Source organism: Sus scrofa, chromosome 6 (genome assembly GCF_000003025.6).
Source record: "Sus scrofa isolate TJ Tabasco breed Duroc chromosome 6, Sscrofa11.1, whole genome shotgun sequence".
Taxonomy (NCBI): domain Eukaryota; kingdom Metazoa; phylum Chordata; class Mammalia; order Artiodactyla; family Suidae; genus Sus; species Sus scrofa.
Window position 1 is genome coordinate 108,034,767 of NC_010448.4, and position 16,041 is coordinate 108,050,807.

General features: G+C 41.5%; 1 long non-coding RNA gene across 8 annotated transcripts in view; it reads right to left on the bottom strand.

Annotated features, from left to right (window-relative positions):
• The window catches only part of LOC106510679, a 97,854-nt gene that overhangs the window by 15,377 nt on the left and 66,436 nt on the right, over positions 1–16,041 (bottom strand). The window contains exon 5 of one of the 8 annotated variants that reach the window (XR_002345442.1): positions 1,723–1,850. The exons of 6 other annotated variants lie outside the window; for them this stretch is intronic. This is a non-coding gene — a long non-coding RNA (uncharacterized LOC106510679). Of the gene's footprint in view, positions 1–1,722; positions 1,893–16,041 lie in introns of all 8 variants that reach the window. One more of the 8 variants, XR_002345443.1, reaches the window with a different exon arrangement.

The following is a 16,041-nucleotide window of genomic DNA, read 5'->3' on the forward strand; positions in this document are numbered from 1 at the left end:
TCCTGTTGAAAGAGATCCAGGTTCTTTCCAGTTTGGGGCTATTATAAATAAAGCTGCTATGAACATTCACATACTGATTTTTGTGTGAATACACATTTTCATTTCCCTGAGAAAATGCCCACGGGTGTCATTACTGGATCATATTAGGTAATAGCATGATTTGTTTTACAAGAAACTGCCAAATTGTTCAGAATGGCTGTAGCTTTTACATTCTCAGCAGCAATGCATGAGTGATCAGTTTCTCTACATCCTTGCCAGCATTTCATGTTGTCACTATTTTTTTACTTTAGCCACTCTGATAGATATGTAATAATATCTCATTATGGTTTTAATTTGCATCTCCCTGAAGGCTAATGATGCTGAACATCTTTTGATGTGGTTATTTGCCATCTGTATATCATCTGTATTCAGAAATGTCTCTTTATATCTTTTGCCCATTTTTTTCTGATTAGATTTTTTTAACTGTTGAAAATAGTTTATACTGAAGTGGAAACCTGCTTACTTGTGTCAATAGAAACCCATCTTGCAAAATTTATTTAAACAGAAGTTAGCTTTACCCCACAGCAATTTCAGAGGGGCTAAGGGTTTTTTATAGCCACCTGTGAGTACCAGTTTATAAGATAGGGTTAGATGAAAATGAAGCATTGATGCAACCACTATGGAAAACAGTATGGATGTTCCTCAGAAAATTAAATATAGAACTACCATATGATCCAATAATCCTACTACTGGGCATATATCCAGACAACACTACAACTCAAAAAGAGACATGCACCCCTATGTTCACTGCAGCACTATACACAATACCCAAGACATGGAAACAACCTAAATGTCCATCGACAGATGAATGGATTAAGAAGATGTACATATTATATATATGATGAAATACTACTACTCAGCCATAAAAAATAACAAAATAATGCCATGTGCAGCAACATGGATGCACCTAGAGATTCTCATATCAACTGAAATCAGAAAGAAAAAGACAAATACCATATGATATCACTTACATGTAGAATCTAAAATATAGCACAAATGAACCTGTCTACAGAACAGGAACAGATTCACAGGCATGGTTGCCAAAGGGACGGGGGGGAGGAAGTGAGATGGTTGGGTTTGGTAGATGCCAACTATTACATTTAGAATTGATAAGCAATGAGAAGAAGTTCCCATTGTAACTCAGCAATAATGAGCCCGACTAGTATCCATGAGGATGTGGGTTGGATCCCTGGCCTCACTCCATGGGTTAAGGATCTGGTGTTGCAGTGAGCTGTAGAGTAGACCGCAGACACGGCTCGGATCCCATGTTGCTGTTGCTGTGGCTGTGGTGTAGGCCAGCAGCTGTAGTTCTGATTCGACTCTGAGCCTGCGAACTTCCATATGCCATGGGTACGGCCCTAAAAAGCAAGAAAAAAAAAAAAAAAGATAAGCAATGAGGTCCTGCCGTATAGCACAGGGAACTGTATCCAATCTCTTGTGATAGAATATGATGCAGGATATGAGAAAAAGAATGTATATATGTGTGTATGTGTATGACTGGGTCACTTTGCTGTATAGAAGAAATTGGCACATTACAAATCAACTATACTTAAACTTCTTTAAAAAGGAAGTAAATAAAGCAACTCAATTCCCCAGATCCTTAGGATTCCCACCCCTCCTTGGGGATAAGATTCACACTCACACACACACACTCTCTCCTCCCACAGATCTGCTAATTCATACCCATTTCTTCTAGCAAAAGGGTGCCAAGTCCAGCAGGATCTGCCTCGGATGAAGAGGTGGACTGAAGTGGTTTGTTTCAGAGCAGAGCATCTGTCCTTGCTGTCCCACAGTGGTGTCTTGAGGATCACCTGGGCACAAGTGAGGGTTGATAACTGGCTCAGTCTCTAGACCTGGGTGGAGAACAGACTCAGCTTTCGGAGAGTCATATGGCCAGCGGGTGTGGGCAAGAGTTAAGGAGTGGACTGAAAAATGCTTCTAAGCTGGGAGTTTGGAGAAAAGGAACTGGAGAGCAGACAGCGTGGAGGAAGGTGGCTATTGTATAAGTACCATCTGACCTTAGTCAGCAATCCCAACATTTCAGTCCTCTGCCCCTACCTTCCTTATCAAGGCACTTAACATATCAGCACTGGCCAGCCCTCCACAACTTGGAAAGCTTTTTTAAGCCTGACAAAAGAGTTGAAAAGTTTATCTGGAAGTGCTCTTCATTTCAAGCTTTGATTCCACTGTCTGCACATCCTTTGATGTCACATAAAAAGATTCATTACGCTAACCTTGCCCTGCTGAACACAGCTCCACCACTTGCTCAGAGAAACCAAAGATGTCTGTTTTCTCCTTCAGAAAAACAAAACAAAACTTTCCCATTTTCATTTTCTTTTCTGTTCCTTTTAGAAGACAAGTCAACAAGGAAACACACTGACTGGTCGGTCATGTTATTTTTAAATAAATTTTTAATAGCAAATAAATTTGTTCCATCTGGAAAAAAGCCGATGGCATTTTCAGCAACAAGGCTCAAATGAGGGTGAATTATTTCAAAATTTTTTCAAGTTTATTCAGATCCACATCACACTGGTCACTCAGTGTCAGTGGCACTTCCTGACCCTGAGGAGGGACCAAGCCCTTGGCTGCTCTTCCCATCCCTTGAGGCCACTTGCCTCTCACAATATCAAAGACCTTTTGCTCACCACACCCCCACCCCTCTAAGGTTTCTGCCAAGAGTTTCTGGGTGGCTGTAAGGGGTAAGGGGGGACACTGTGGGTCATACTGTGGTGGTAGCTGACACTGAACCTAACCCAGCCACTGGCAAAGGCATCAGATGGCATCATGCCTCAGCCGCCATACTTTTGACTTCTCTGAGTGTTGTTCCCAAAGCACACAGCTTCTCGTTTGAGAAGAGGGAGCAGAAACAGCCAGCAAGCATTTAGGGAGAGCAGAGAAAAGATGGTCCTGGGGCCCCATTTTGACCCATACAGCTCTCATCTGCTCTTCAGGGGCTCCAGAATTAAAGACATCCATAGAAAGGAAAGCACAGTTATTTGTACACCTATGGTTGTAGCAGTATAATTCATGGCAGACAAAAGGTGGAAACAACCAAGTGTTCCTAAATGTATGAATGGATAAACAAAATGTGGTGTATAACTCTAGGTGGGAATGAAAATTGGTACAGCCACTATGAAAACATTATGGCGATTCCTTAAAAAAAAAAAAAGAGCTACCATCCAGCAATCCTACTCCTGGGCACATATCTGGAAAAGATGAGAACTCCAATTTGAAAAGATAACATGTACCCCAATGTTCACAACAGCACTATTTACAACAGCCAACACATGAAAACAACCCTGTGCCCATTCACACATGAATGGATAAAGAGATGTGGTACACACACACTGGAATATTACTCAGCCATAAAAAAGAATGAAATATTGCTACTTTCAGAAACATGGATGGATCTAGAGAATATTATATTAGTAAAGTAAGAGAGAAAGACAAATATATATCATTTATATGTAGAATCTAAAAAATAATACAAATGAATCTATATACAAAACAGAAACAGACAGACAGAGAAAACAAATTTATGGTTACCAAAGCAGAAAGGGTGAGAGAGAGACTTAGGAGTAAGGAACTAACAGATACAAACTACTATACATAAAATATAAAAGCCTCAAGGATTTACTGCATAGCACAGGGAACTATATTCAACATCTTATAATAACCTATAGTGGAAAATAACATGAAATATATATATGTGTGTGTGTATATATATATATATATATATATATATATATATAACTGAATCACCTTGCAGTACACTTGAAACACATTATAAGTCAACTATGCTTCAGTTAAAAAATGTGGGAAGTTCCCATCATGGCTCAGCGATAATGAACCCAACTAGTATCCATGAAGATGTGGGTTTGATCCTAGGCCTCACTCAGTGGGTTAAGGATCCAGCGTTGCAGTGAGCTGTGATGTAGGTCGCAGATGCAACTAGGATCCTGCATTGCTGTGGCTGAGGCGTAGGCCAGCAGCTGTAGCTCTGATTAGACCCCTAGCCTGGGAACCTCCATATGCCTCGGGTGCATCCTAAAAAGCAAAAAAAAAAAAAAAAAAAAAAAAGTGTGGGGTATATATACAATAGGATATTATTCAGCAAGAAAAGGGCAATTCTGACACATGCTACAACATGAATGAACCTTGAAGACATAGTGCTAAATTAAGTAAGACAGACACAAAATATCAAATATTGCATGAATCCACTCCTGTAAGGTAACTAGAAAAGTTAAACGTGCAGAAACTACAAGTAGAATAGAGATTACCAGAGACTGGGAAAGTGGGGACTAGGAAGTTGTTTAAGGTTAAGGGCATGATGAAAAGAAGTTCTAGAGGTGGATGGTGCTGGTTGTAACAACAATGCAAAACGTACCTAATGCCCCTGAACTGTACACTTAAAAATGGTTACAATGGGGGACCGTGAGGAGATTATGTTGACATACCAAAGACAAACACCGTATTTCACTTCTACCTGGAATCTAAAAAACAAAACACATGAACAAACAAAAGAAAATCAAACTCACAGAGAACAGACTGGTAGTTGCCAGAGAGAAAGGGAGTTGGGTGAAATGAATAAAGGGAGTCAAGAGGTATAAATAAACTTCCAGGTATAAGTCATAAGTAATACATAGCATGGTGACAACAGTCAAAAATATTGTATTGCATATGTGAAAGTTGCTAAGTCTTTTTCTTAATTCTATGAAGTATAGTTGATTTATGATGTTCTGTTAATTTCTGCTCTACAAAAAAGTAATTCAGTTATACCTCTCTCTCTCTCTCTCTCTCTATATATATATATATATAATATATATACATACACGCACACAGACATTCTTCTTCATATTCTTTTCCATTTGGTTTATCACAGGATATTGAACATAGTTCCCTGTGCTATACAGTAGGACCTTGTTGTTTACCCAGTCTATATATAATAGTTTGCATCTGCTAATCCCAAACTCCCAATCCTTCCCTTCCCCATCCCTCTCCCCCTTGGCAACCACAAGTCTGTTTCTCTAAGTCTGTGAGTCTGTTTGTTTCATAGCTAAGATCATTTGTGTCATATTTTAAATTCCACATATAAATGACATCATATGGTATTTGTCCTAAGAAAGTAAGTCTTAAAATCACTTTTTTTGGTAAGCTTTTTCATATTAAGAAAAAAAAAATGTCACTTTGGTGACAGATGGTAACTAGACTTATTGTGGAGATCATTTTATAATGTATGCATATGTTGAATTATTATGTGGCACATCTGAAACTAATATAACATTGTATGTTAATTGTACTTAAATTTAAAAAATAAAAATAAAAAATTATCTTAAAAAACAAAAACATAAAAATTAAAATTAAAAACTGCAGTTCCCAGGAGTTCCCGTCATGGCGCAGCAGAAACAAATCCAACTAGAAACCATAAGGTTGCGGGTTTGATCCTTGGCCTTGCTCAGTGGGTTAACGATCCGGCGTTGCCAGGAGCTGTGGTGTAGGTCACAGACACGGCTTGGATCCTGTGTTGCTGTGGCTCTGGCATAGGCCAGCAGCTACAGCTCTGATTATACACCTAGCCTGGGAACCTCCATGTGCCCCAGGTGCGGCCCTCAAAAGACGAAAGACAAAACAAAAAAACAAAACAAAACACCTGGAGTTCCCAGTGTGGCTCAGTGGTAACGAACTAGACTAGTATCCATGAGGTTTCAGGTTCGATCCCTGGCCTTACTCAGTAGGTTAAGGATCCGGCATTGCCATGAGCTGTGGTGTAGACAGCAGATGTAGCTTGAATCTGGCATTGGGGCTGTGGCGTAAGCCAACAGGTACAGCTCTGATTCGACCTCTACCCTGGGAACTTACACGTAACGTGGTTGTGGCCCTAAAAAGACCAAAAAAAAAAAAATTAAAAACTAAAAATAGTAGTTCCCACTGTGACACAATGGGATCAGTAGCATCTCTGCAGCGCCAGGACACAAGTTCGATCACCGGTCCAGCACAGTGGTCTAAAGGACCTATCGTTGCTACAGCTGAAGCTTAGGTCACAAATGCGGTTCAGATCTGAACCCTGGTCTTGGAACCCCATATGCTGTGGGGTAGCCAAAAATGAAAAAAAAGAAAGAAAAATAGGAAATAACAGTATTCCTCAATACAGATACTTACATATACCAATTCCCACAAGAGAAATATATCACAGAAAAAGAAAACATGGCTAAAATGGTAAATTGTTATGTATATTCTACCACAATTTTTTAAAAAGGAAAGAAGAGATGTTTGTGCTTTTCACTGCCTCTAGGTCCTTTTCTAAAGGAAGGCTTCTGAGTATCATAGTTGTTAGGTGAGGCAATAGTTAGTGACTAAACTACCCAGTAATGTGCTGGTAAATGTTTAACAACTGGCTCTCGAACAAGAACAAAAAATACCTGTGTGCAAATACTGGTACATAAGTTTATTACAAATTTTACTGATATAAAGGATGTGAGTCACCCAATTTACTATTACTTCTACTACTACTAAGAAAACGTAAAACACTCTTTATTTTAAATTCCACATAGCAATTGATTATTACAGAACAATATCTCTGACTTTTGCTGAACTCTTGTGTTTGCAGCCAATGATGGTTGCAACTGATGAACAAGTACAGTTCTGCCAGGAATGCTGGTTGATATTTTCATGTACCTTAATGACTAAGACAAAAATGAAAAGACAAATCATTTGTTAATGATTTAAGCAATTTGTTTTGATGAATCAGATGATAGTTTTTGAATACTGGAAGAATATTTCCTCAATTTTTTGTGTTCTTCATAATATAACAGCTACAGGCACAACACACTTTTAAGCTTAGTTTACACTTGGTGTAAATACTCCTACTGTGGCTGATTTTCATCTATCAATGTGAAGTCATTTGAAGGCAGTGACAACCATTGTAAATACATAGATTGTATCAGATACACAGATGGTATAGTAAAATAATTAGAATGTGATGAGTTTTAGTATGTTTTAAATATAATTTATTCAGCTGTAAATTTATATAACTTAATTTTTTTGTCCTTTTTTTTTTAAGGCCACACCTGCAGCACACAGAGGCTGACAGGCTAGGAGTCAAATCAGAGCTGTAGCTGCAGGCCACAGCCACAGCCACAGCCACAGCAACACCAGATCCAAGCCTCGTCTGCGAACTACACCACAGCTCACGGCAATGCTGGATCCTTAACCCACTGACTGAGGCCAGGGACTGAATCTGTATGGTCATGGATACTAATCAGATTCATTTCCGCTAAGCCACGACAGGAACCTCCTAACATAATTTTTAAAATAACTGTTTAGCAAAATTCCTGAAAATTTAGCAATTGCCTCTCACAGGCCTGTACACATGTTTGGCAAGCCATGAAGGAACCTGTTTTTCTACAGCATTATGGAACCATGGAGTAGCTGCCCACCTCTAACTCAATCCCAGGAAGTAGAGAAATCAGGGGCTCCTGTCACACTGGAACTCACGACTCTTCTTTCTCTGTTAGTTTTGTGCATCCATAGATCTTGTTGCTTTGTGGTGCAGCATCCTCTGTACAATATTTCTCAGAGAATCCATTTTCTTCTCCATGTTTCCTCTGTGGCTCACTTTGGTGTTGTAACTTGTTTGTTTCTATTTCCCTGTTCCTTTCACTCTCATTGCAGTCTGGCTGTCCTGCAGGTGTCCCCCTTTCCTTTTTCCATCAGATTTTCAGCTGCCATTTTCTACGGTTTTCACCTATCTTCCTTCTCTTCTTTTTCTATCATAGGAGAGGCTTATATTTTTAAAAGGGGCCACAGGAATCTGTGTCTATCAAGCCATGAGGAAACCTACAGCAGACTCAACCTTCTGGGGGAATTTTATTCCTAATTTTCTGATGTTCAATGCTGCATTTTATTTTTATTATTATTTTTTCTTTTTATGGCTGCACCTGTGGCATATTAAGTGCCCAGGCTAGGGGTTGAATCGGAGCTGTAGCTGCCAGCCTACCTACAGCCACAGTAACGCCAGATTTGAGCTGCATTTGCAACCTACACCACAGCTTAGCAATGCTGAATCCTTAACCAACTGAGCAAGTCCAGGGATCAAACCCACATCTCCACAGACACTATGTCAGGTTATTAATCCACTGAGCCACAAGAACGCCAATGCTGCATTTTAATGAACTAAACATTGAGATGGGGGAACTCTACAGGATGTATCTTAAATGAGATCCTTAGGTGGCTGACCATTAAATGGGATTCCATTAGTGAGAAAAACATAGCAAAGGAGGAACTGGTGGAAAAGGTGACCCCAAGGGAACATCAATGACCCCACTAGCCCCTGCACTCCAAGAATGTGAGCTGATCTCTGCTCAATTCAGGGTCCAACAGGAAGTCTCTATGGACTCTTTGGCCTTAAAAGAGTTGAGGGGGGATTGAGGGTTGCGGGGCAGGGAGACCAGCTCTCCCATGTGGTCCCTACACCTAGACCTGCCCTGCTGTTATTCCTGCCCATTTTCACACACAGCACTCTGCAGCTGCAACCTTCTCACAGAGCTGCAGGTAGGAAATGAGATGCAATAACCTGGCCTCTTATCTCCAGCCCTATGTGGAAATTTATCTGTCTACCTCCCCCCACCATGAGTTCAGCTCATGAAGGGTCTACACAGCAGTTCGCCTGTGCTCTTTTCTCCTAGTTCCCCGCCTTCCAAAATGTTAACAACAGACTCTCTAGGAAAAAGGCCCTGGTTTGAGGATTTGCCAACTTCCATGGTGAACACATTTCTATTTTTTTTTTCTAGTGACACCCATGGCATATGGAAGTTCCCAGGCCAGGGATCCAATCTGAACCACAGCTGTGACCTATGACATAACTGCACCAACACTGGATCCTTAACCCACTGTGCCAGGCTGGGGATCAAACCAGCGCCTCCACAGAGGCAAGCCAGATCTTTAACCCACTGCACCTTAGTGGGAACTCCCTGAACACATACTTTTACCATGGTTGATTTTAAGTTACTGAACATGGAGTTGAGAAGACATGCCCATGGTGGGCTCTCAGGAACTGTATCCTGAGGTCACTAGTTATTGATGGCCCAAGCCCAACTTTCAGAATTTAAAATCCTGTCTCAAAAACCCAACTCTTACAACAGAAACCTTGACTTTCAAGACTTTCCTTCTTGCTATGCATATATCTTATCTATTTTAGAACTCAGAGTTAAGACTTTGTCTCTTTGTCAGCTCTCTCCTGAGGGCAGAGCATCTAGGATCCTACCCCTCTCTCCCCAGCAGTATGAGAAAGCCAATAGGTACAAGAAAGCCTGGAGAATTATTATATCAAATCAATTATTCAATCAAAATATTATCCATTACCCACTTACAACTTTTTTTTAGTGTTTGAAATTAGCAACTGTACTGCTGATAGAGACTACACTAAGAAATTTGTATCAAACTTGGTATGAAATTAAAGGAAAGGCCAGCCACTAAGCCCTCTCTGTGAATGAAGGAAGGAGGGAGGGAGAGGAGAAGAGAGGAGGGAAACAGAGGGAGGGGAAGTAGGGGACAAGAGAAGAAGAAAATTCCTAGAGTTACCAAAAATGTGGTATTTTTGTTCACATTTGACACATCAATGGTTTCAGTAAATGTACTTGCTAAGAACAACCAAACCTCATTTGAAGCTATCATTAAGATGAAGGAATCAGAGCTCTTGAAGGCAAGGCCCAGGTCCCCAGGGGCCCTCCCTAACCCCCACCAGGGGCTCTGCAGCTCTTAGCCACTGGGGGAATGGCAGTCAAAGCTCAGTTCTTGTCCCCACTGCCTCCCGCTTCCCTGCTCCTCCTGCTACTTGAGGGCAGAGTTTTGTACTCCACAGTGGGAGAAGCTAGGGTGCAGATGCTCTGGTCCTTTGACGCCTGACCCTAAGTTCCCACCTGGAAAATGCAAGGTAGAGAATCTTAAATATCAGGACTATCTTTTGATAGCTTGCGAATTGTTTTCTTTCCCCTCCTCACTCTGACAGATGGTAGATTGTCTGAGGTACCTCAAAGTGTCTTTCACTTAAAACAGTGAGAAATCATTAAAAGTGAAAAGTGACAAAGACAAGTTCCAATTAACCTAACCACCTAATCCTTCTGGAGCCTGGGGAAAGTAGAGCCTCAAGCCCAGGGATTTCTCTACTAGTTGTGTTTGTAAGAGTGGCTTAGCATCTCTCAGCTGAGGTTCCCTCATCTGTAAGTGGAAATGATGCTTACACCATAAGGTCAATATAAGGAGTAAGTGACATTTTATGTAAAAGGGTGATTTGAAAATTAGAGGGGCTTGTGTTTTGTTTGTACCCTTTGATTTTTCCCTTCTCCAATGCCCCCTATTTTAGTCCTCTTTCTACAAATATTAGCAACATAATGTATATGCTTCCAGGCTTTTCTTCAAGGAGTTGCCCATAGAAAAGATATCTATGTGTGTATATGTTTTTATATGGCTTAAACAATTTTTTATGTCAGTATATTTAGGTCCACCTCATTTTAGAAAACTGCAGCATATTTTCCACAAAAAGTGTGTACAAGATCCTGCTGTATAGCACAGGGAAGTATATCTAGTTACTTGTGATGGAACATGATGGAGGATAATGTGAGAAAAAGAATATATATGTATATATATATACACACACACATATATGTATGTATCACTGGGTACTTAGTGTACAGCAGAAATTGACAGAACAATGTAAATCACCTATAATAGAAAAAATAAAAATCCTTTAAAAAAAAGGTGTACAATTATCTATTTAGCTATTCCTGTTTTTAATGAATATTTCTATTATTTTGAATTTCTCACTGGTTTTTCTTCTTGCTTTTTAGGGCCGTACCCACTACATATGAAAGTTCCCAAACTCGGGGTCAAATTGGAGCTACAGCCACCGGCTTACACCACAGCTCACAGCAACGTGGTATCTTTAACCCACTGAGCTAGGCCAGGGATCGAACCCACATCCTCATGGATACTAGTCATTTCCACTGAGCCACAACAGGAACTCCCTTAATTTCTCACTGTTAAAAATAACATTACATGAAGAAGATCTTTGTAGGTGCTTCCTTTGGTACATGGTTTAAGTCTCTCTCTGGGGCAGCTATTAACAATAGAACTTCAGGGTGATGGGTTATACAAAGTGACTCTTAAGTGGCTGTACTCACACCCAGCTGTGCATGACTATAATTTGAATTTCCTCCATTAAAATGAGGTTAAGCATCAATTTATATAAATCTTGACCACTTTTATTATTTCTTCTGTGAATTCCCGGTTTAGACCTTGGTCCATTTTCAATAGTATATTTTTTTTCTTTCTTTAAATGATGTGTTAATTCTAATCATTTGCGTTTTGTTGTTGTTGCTTGTCAAAACCAGAGTTCTATAGAGACCACTGTTATCATTACTCAACATTGATTCTTCTCAAAGACAGAGATGCATTTTGTTTACCTTTGTAACTTCAGCATAAAGCTAGAACTGCCCTCCATGAGTGTTAATGGACTGAATTATTGAAAGAGCCATTTCTGGAGTTTCCGCTGTGCCACAGCAGGATCAGCAGCAGTGCCAGGATGCAGGTTCGATCCCTAGCCCAGCACAGTGGGCTAAAAGACACAGCGTTGCCAGAGCTGATGTAGGCAACAGATCTGATGAGATCACTGCCCTGGAAACTCCACATGCCATAGGGCAGCCAAAAAAGGAAAAAAAGAAACAGCCATTTCTGTTTTTTGGAAATCATACAAGTTTTGACAGAAATCATCTAAAACACTTGGTTAAGCAGGTTTTGAAGTGCAAAAAGGTCAGACAAGAACCCAAGGTCACACAAAGACATACTCACTGCAGGAAGCAGCTATCACCTGGGGGCTGGGGTTAGTGGAACCTGGAGCCAAAGAGAGGCTAGGCTGGTGCTGGTGTCTCTAAAGTGGGTGCCAGGGAAGGAAACCTCGTAACTGGAACTTCAGGCTTCTGGAATCAACCATGGCTGCCAAGGTGAAGACTCTGCTGCGGAGACCATAAGCACTATAAGAAAGAGCAAGTGCCTTCTCCCCCTCCTGCCCTCCAGCACCCCCTATGGCAGGACTGAGTATAGCAGAGGTTGAGCTAACGGTTTAACTGAAACATTTCTAATAAATCAGGGTATTTTTCCTATGGGTGAAGATGCTAAAGGCTACTCTTTGATGACTTCCTCCCTCTTTTTACATTGCCTGAAAATTATCAGAGGAAATGGGAGTGTGGCACGTGAGTATCAGGGGTCTGAGATGCTTGGAGCCCTGCCTGTTGGAGGTCACCCCCATCCATCCCAGCCTGGCCTTTCTGAGTGGACCTGGCAGAGCACTCCTGCCACTGGCAGCAGGGAATCACATGCACATCCACACCAAGAAATATGCTATCACACTACTGGCCAGGGGCAGGAGAAATTGGAGAGCACATAGTCTGTGGCTCATACCTCATACCTGGGATGCTAGAGAGAAGGTGCAGAGAGGTCCTCTACGGCTCTAGGAGGCAGGAGTGCCTGGCACATCCTGCTGTGATTTGGGACAAACACCCCACATTTGCCTCAGTGGATTTAATGACAAGGAGAAACACTTCCTTATTCAAAGACTCACTGATTGGGGAGTTCCTGTCGTGACGCAGCAGTCACAAATCCGACTAGAACCATGAGTTTGTGGCCTTGCTCCATGGGTTAAGGATCCAGCACTGCCGTGAGCTGTGTTGTAGGTCGAAAACTAGGCTCAGATCTGGTGTGACTGTGGTATAGGCCAGCAGCTTCAGCTCCAGTTAGACCCCTATCCTGGGAACCTTCACATGATGCAGGTGCAGCCCTAAAAAGCAAAAAAAAAAAAAAAAAAAAAAAAAAAAGAAAAGAAATATTCATTATGCTGAGGTATGAAGACTTTCCTGTTAGTAAGACTGATTAACTCCCTGACCCAAATTGATATGATTTGTTTGTGTTTTTCTTTTTAAGCCGGAATCTAAATGAAGCTTATTTTTTGCATGCCTCTTGAGCTGATGTTGAAGAGTTATGACCTATCTATCACATTGCTCCAGACAGGTAGATGGCATTGCCACATGGCTCAGGAGAGGATAAACTTCTACTACTTCACCAAGAGTAACCATCTGCAGACACTCAGCTCTGATTCCCCCAGGAGAAAGGCAAGAGTAGATGGAGTAGAGGTTATACTAATGTCTTATCTTAGCTGCCATGCCTTTCCAAATGCTTTGTCTCTCTTGCTCATGCCAAGGCAAGAGGCACCCTTCAGCACTGACATCGGGAGAATCCACCTGGGGGCTACAGTGAAGGACAGTGCTGACTCCTGTTCCCACTCCAGTTCTCTTTTCAACATGCCGTTTCCCCTCAGACCACCTGGGAATAGAATATGCTTTCCTGCTGGCCCCTGGCTACCTAGCACCCCTACCTCCAACACCAGCCCCACCTTAAGATAAGGTCTTCTTCCTGGGCAGAGTTTTATGCTCCAGACCATTCCCTCACTCCCAATGAACTGTAACCAGTTTCCTATCTCAGTCTACTAGGGCTCTGCTCTCTGTTTCCCAAAGGCTTGACTCGAAAGGCAGGGGAGACAGGAGGCACTGCAACTCCATGCACAACAAAAATCAGAGGTGGAGCCCTTCTTTAGATCATGGTGAACACCACCAAATTCTCTGGACCTACATAACAAGCCAGCACTGTGATTACTCCCTAAGTGCAGACAGTGAGTGGATCACTGATGGGCATTGTGCTATAGCAGCTGGGAGAGGCAGCACCAGGAATACCTGCGGGCACTATCAATCACAATGGATGCAAACAAGAATCAGAGTACAATGGGTAGGATCAGCCTTCTGTATGCAGAAGCCAGCACTTCAGAGTTGTAAACATGGGTCAGCAACTCTGCCAAATATAATCAGGAGACAAGAGCACCTCTCCTGTGGATTAAGAAACATAAGTGTCTCTAGAGTTTAGGACCAGTGCACCCTGAAGACTGGAACTTTTAAAAAAATCACCTATTTTAGCACTTTGTGACTAATGTCCTGTTAGAAGGATGGTGCTCTGCATGAATTTCAGAATCGAAAGAGGAAGCCAAAGAGTAACTATCACTTGGTATTTATCCTGTGCTGCAAACACAGGTCACTGGATAAAATAAAAGCCAATGTTTACAGTACACTTACTGTATTGGCCAGGCCAGAGGTAAGTAAGCTTTATATCCATGTTCTCATTTAATCTTCACAAGCACATGATGAGATAGGCTTATCTATCAGCCTTCTGTGAGTTTGATTACTAGGAATCAGTCTCCCAAAGCCTTATTTGCTCTGGAGGATCTGATGCTACTGAGCATCTGATCTTACAAAGCGAAGAGTTGGGGACTTGGTGAATCCACCAACATAGAGCCACCCTGAGGGTGCCAAGCTGAAACAGATGGCTGGACTCTCTTAAATTTCTTGATTACCAAAGAGATCATCTGTTCCAGCCCTTGGTTGACCTGGACAGCTAATCAAAGTCATGCTGTCCTTGCAAGATGAGAGGCTCCAAATGTGCAAAACCCAGATTGGAACAGAGACATGATACGGAGTTCAAACAGGCCAGTCTCTGCAGAAACCCAAACTGTTTCCATCATATGCTTTACTTTCAAGGACTGAAAATTAGAAACCAGAATGCATTCCACTAGAGACAAGTGATCTGTCTCAAATAGTCCTTGTAAGGGACAAAAGCGGATGTGGGGTAGGAAATGCCTTGGCAAGGATTCTTTTTTGTTTTTTTGCTTGTTAGGGCTGCGCCTGCAGCATGTGGAGGTTCCCAGGCTAGGAGTCAAATTGGACCTGTAGCTGCCAGCCTACACCACAGCCACAGCAACGCCAGAACCAAGCTGTGTCTGCAACCTACACCACAGCTCATGGCAACGTCAGATCCTTAACCCACTGAGCAAGGCCAGGGATCGAACCCAAAACCTCACAGTTCCTAGTCCTAGTCAAATTCATTTCCACTGCACCACAAAAGGAATTCCTTGGTAAGGATTCTAACTGCCCAGGAAAGGAGAGGAATCTCCACTCAAAAAAAAAAAAAAAAAAAAAAGGCAGCTTCTTGATGAAGATTCGAAAACTGACCTGTTGATATTATAATCTTATTGCAAAGTGTAAATACCTAAAAGGAGAGAATTGGGAGTTCCCATCATGGCTCAGTGGAAACAAACCTGCCTAGTATCCATGGGTTGGATGTGGGTTCTATCCCTGGGCTTGCTGCAAGCTGTGGTATAGGTTGCAGACGCAGCTCAGATCCCACGTTGCTGTGGCTGTGGTGGAGGCCAGCAGCTACAGCTCTGATTCGGCCCCTAGCCTGGGAACTTCCACATGCCACAGGCATGACCCTAAAATGACCAAAAAAATTAAAAAATAAAAAATAAATAAAAGGAGAGAATCATCATTCTGACATTATACAGCTTTCAACCTAATTTCAGTCAGAGCTGATGACTCCTGAGCTGATTACCTGTGACATGTGGAACACCTGTCTGCTGCCCTCACATAATCGAAAGCAGCAGGAGCAGGAGGGGCTGGCGTGCTGTTACTGAACTAAGATGAAAGTGGTTGTTGAAGTGTATCTGGTTTGGCAATTAGATGCTTTATTGTAGCTTTCGAATGTAAAGCCAGACCCAGCAACTTTCTTTGATAATGAAATATTCCTACTTTCTTCCAGACCTTGATATTGATCTAAGAGGTATATGCTTATAGTAACAAAAGTATAAAATATGGAAACCGAAGATCAGAGAAAGCTTGTAAAGAGTATATACCTATGACCTGAAAGGTAGTGAGACAGCATCCAAATACATACATATGGACCCCAGGATACAGTATCCACATGGACATTATTTTTAAAATATTAAATGTATATACATTTATATTTATACATATTTAGTGTGTGTGTATGTGTATATACACATTTTTTTTTAATACTTGTCTCCTTGAAGTTCATAATGATGTAGTATGCTGGGGTCCCCACTCATTCATC